This window comes from Hermetia illucens, chromosome 1, assembly GCF_905115235.1.
Source record: "Hermetia illucens chromosome 1, iHerIll2.2.curated.20191125, whole genome shotgun sequence".
Lineage (NCBI taxonomy): Eukaryota > Metazoa > Arthropoda > Insecta > Diptera > Stratiomyidae > Hermetia > Hermetia illucens.
This window is the reverse complement of record NC_051849.1, coordinates 77,533,973-77,538,127: the sequence shown is the minus strand read 5'-3', so window position 1 is coordinate 77,538,127 and position 4,155 is coordinate 77,533,973. Positions and strand designations below refer to the sequence as shown.

General features: G+C 43.7%; 1 non-coding gene across 1 annotated transcript; it reads right to left on the bottom strand.

The window, feature by feature from the left end:
• Positions 1-3,130: 3,130 nt before the first annotated feature.
• Positions 3,131-3,203, bottom strand: Trnav-cac. Its single transcript has one exon. It is a non-coding gene; the product is annotated as a tRNA-Val (tRNA).
• Positions 3,204-4,155: the final 952 nt, after the last annotated feature.

The following is a 4,155-nucleotide window of genomic DNA, read 5'->3' as shown; positions in this document are numbered from 1 at the left end:
ATGCAACAAGGTATCTGCAGGCCTTCAGATAGCTGTTGGTCTTCCCCACTCCATATGGTCCGTAAGCTGAACGGCGAATGGTCCCCCTGTGGGGATTACAGAAGGCTAAACACGCAGACTGTTCCAGGCCGATATCCGATTCCACTCATCTACGACTTTGCCCATCATCTCGCAAACTGCTGGATCTTTTCGACCTGGGATTTAACCAAGGCTTATCACTAAATCCCTGTAGCTTCAGAATACATTCCAAAGACGGCAAAATGCACACCCTTTGGACTCTCCGAGTTCACACGGATGACTTTCGGGTTGTGCAATGCAGTGCAAACCTTTCAAAGGTTCATTCACTCGGTCCTGCGAAACCTCGACTGCTGTTTCGTATATTTGGATGATGTTTTGGACGCTTCTTCCTCAGAGTCTGAGCACTTAGCCCATTTCGAGTGCATTTCTCAACGTCTTGTTGAGGCCGGTTTAGCCCTAAACGTTGAGAAATGCAAGTTCCTCCAGACACAGGTGAGATTCCTCGGCCACTTCATTTCTCCTGACGGAATACAGCTCGACGCAGACAAGGTGCAAGCGATCCCAAGCTTCCCGCGTCCGAAAACCGTGAGGTATTTGCGAGATTCTTGGGCGTGCTAAACTTCTATCGTCGTTTCCTGCCCAAGGCCGCCCAACAACAGTTCGTTTTAAACGCGTACTTGTCTGGCTCCAAAACAAAGGACACACGAGAGATTGTGTGGTCTGAAGACGCTGTCTGTTGCATTCGATAAATCCCGACAGCAACTGGCTGATGCTACACTCTTGGAATTTCCTCTGCAAGATGCACCCCTAGCCGTTTTTGTTGATGCCTCTGACATCGCAGCAGGTGCTGCTCTTCACCAAAAGGTGAATCAAGTCAGGCAGCCGTTGAGCTTCTTCTCCAGACAGTTAAACCCCGCTCACTGGAACTATAACACTTACGATCGAGAATTCCTCGCCGCATATTTGAGCATTAAGTACTTCCGATTCTCCCTTGAAGGCAGGCCGTTCACAGTGTTCACGAACCATAAGCCTCTCACATATGTTTTGAAACAGAAGCCCGACAAAGCGTGCCCTCGTCAGCTTCGACACCTGAACTTTATAAGCCAGTTCACGGCTAATATACAGCATGTGTCCGGGAAGGACAACATAGTTGCTGACGCTTTGTAACGTGTCTCCGACGTTAACATCCCCGCCTCACTCGACTTCTCGGCTATCGCCAATCGCAGGTAAATGACGCAGTACTTCAGAGCTTCAAATCCAACCCCAAATACAAGTTTTGAGAGTTGTGTGACGTCAGCGGCGTATATATATATATAAATAAGTGTTGATACACTCATCGGTGGGTTCTTTTCTTATTTTTTTGGCCTACGCACCCGCTTTGGAGTGCGTTGTTGGTATCTGTGTTTCACTCGTGCCGGCATTTGTGGGTATGATCTGCCGTAGTTAGTGCAGGGCCTTGTTAGAATTCTTTACAGTCGCGTCTTCGACAACACTCGCGTGGTTAACTTAGCTTTAGTTATGACACCGAGAAATACTTCTAGCCCTCCATGAATAAGGACATCAACTCTTGGGCCAGAGGGTGCATCGCATGCCAAAAGTGTAAGGTCACCAGGCATGTAAGAAAAGAAGTGGGCTCATTTCCCCGCACTACCAAGCGGTTCCACACCATATACCTCGATATCGTAAGACTTTTGCGAGACTCGCACGGTTACAAGCATTGCCGTACAGTCATCGACAGGTTTACGCGGTGGCCTGAGGCAATGCCTCTGAAGGACATTACGGCGCAATCTTGTGCCGAAGCCCTCTGTCGAGAGTGGCCGGCGAGTTACGGCATGCCACCAGCAATGCAATGGGATTCTAGAGCGTTGGCACCGGACGCTGAAATCCGCCATTATGGCCCGCGACAATCCGTCCTGGACTCAAGTCTTGTCTCTCGTCCTACTTGGCCTCCGGACAACCCGCCGGGAGGAATTTGCTGCCAGCCCCGCGGAGCTGGTATACGGGGAGAACCCAAGGCTCCCAAATGACCCGGTCTTCGACAAGAGATCGGGTCTCACAGACTCTGGATTGCTGCGTATGCTGAGAGACAACCTTCACCACATGAAAGCCACTTCTTCCACACGACACTCGTCCGCACCTGCCTGGGCGCCCAAGGAGCTGGACACGTGCACGCACGTCCTGGTCAGGACGGATGCTGTCCGGAAGCCGCTACAACGTCCATACGAAGGCCCGTACCGTGTTCTCGAGCTTGGAGAGTATTTCTTCCAGCTCGAGATGGGAGGACAGAAAAAGGCTGTCTCCTTATCCAGGCTGAAGCCCGTATGCGTTCCAAATCAGCGTCGCGTTTGCTTCGCCGTATGATGGGGAACGCAGTTCAGAAATCAGTTGCTGAAACTCCTAGGTTTCATTTGGGGACGGAGGGATGTGGCGCAGCAGGGTTAACTTATTTCGAATTTAATTTATTTATTTAGTTTATTCCGAATGTTGTTAATTCAATTGACATTGGCCACCATCGGTGTTCTCCGTGGCGGAGTAGTCCATGATTCAAAGGATGGATTTCAAAAAAAAAATGAATGGAGTTTTAATGTCAATTGTTTTAAGTGAGAACTCATAATTTGAGGAATGATGAACTCTTGTGATTCTTTAAATTTAGTTTTGTAGTTACAGTTTAAGTTAATTAAAAATAATAAAAGCATAAGATCTTCTCAAAAAGCCCATTAAAAACATTGAACTTCGTGAAAGATAGGTAAAAGACGCATGAAACCTGATATAAATATGTCATTATTCTACTTTAGAAACAATGAACTCTAGCATTGGGAAAAATTCATCAAGTTTAGTTGTCAGACTCGAGAACGTAGTGTTGGTTTCTACTCTAAAAAAATACAATAAAATAAATAAAGAGCTTATAAAAGCTAAATTTGTTAAAATGTTCATAAATATTGTTCTATTACGAATGAATAACCATCGCAAGTTGTATTCTTAGAGGATGAGTGTTTCCTCTGGAACATTACTGCACTGGTTTTACCATGCTTATGTGTGGGTTTCTTATTTGAAACTTACCAATACGTTTCCCCATCCGAATACAATTAGCGCAAAAAGAGGCACCCTTGAATGTTTCCGCCCGGGTTCGAACCGGGGACCTTGTGCGTGTGAAGCACACGTGATAACCACTACACTACGGAAACTGTTAACGCCATGAGCGCGCCAAGAATATAAGAACAAGTAAGCACCCATTGATTAAAATAAATGTCGTCTTATCTTCAACTGTCTCTACTTAAATTTACTCGTGGAAGCTCAACTTAGCGAACAACAGCAACCCCCCCCCCCCAGCAGGCATGGAATTACTTGTGCCATTTATTGTAATATAGAAATAACCTAAAGGCATTTATCAATGAAGAAACATCGAGGAATGCTTCTCACAAAGATTATTCTATTTATAGCATGAATAGCTTCTATTATTACTTGCATATATAAAATGGTTCATAAGACGTACATATGCGATAGTCATGCTCTTATCTTCAGCAATTGTTTATAGATATTTATCAGTAATGTAATGTAATGCATCAATTATTTTTGTGGGTTCTTTATATATTGTATTTTTAATACCATTTCGATAATAGGTTGATATAAATGTATTCCTGCATTTTTCGATTGGTAAATATGTTTGCAATAACATAAGATCGACCGATTAAAATTGTGCACGTGGATAACGCAAATTTATTCGGATACAAGTTAATTTTCTTGTAAGCATAAGCCAGGAACCTGTAGAGTGGCATTCATCACTTAACTTCCATTATCTTCGTACTGCAAGAAGTCTTGGATAGCAGAGTGAAGGAGGTTTTGTTGCTTTATGATTGCCCATTCATTCTACCAGTAAATTGCAATCTCGCCATTAATGCATTCATTACCAGATCCATTTATTTGCTAATTTCATATCCACTAGGGTTGGAATATTTTCAATTAATTTCATTTGATATCCACGCATAAATTATGGGACAGCTGATTGCACCCAATCCTGTAATGTGATTAATTAAAGTGAATTAATTGAAATGATTTAATTACTTATGTATGCTGTCCAATTTTATGACTAATTGATTTTTTAATCTCAAAAGTTAGTTCTGGAATGTTGTACTTTTC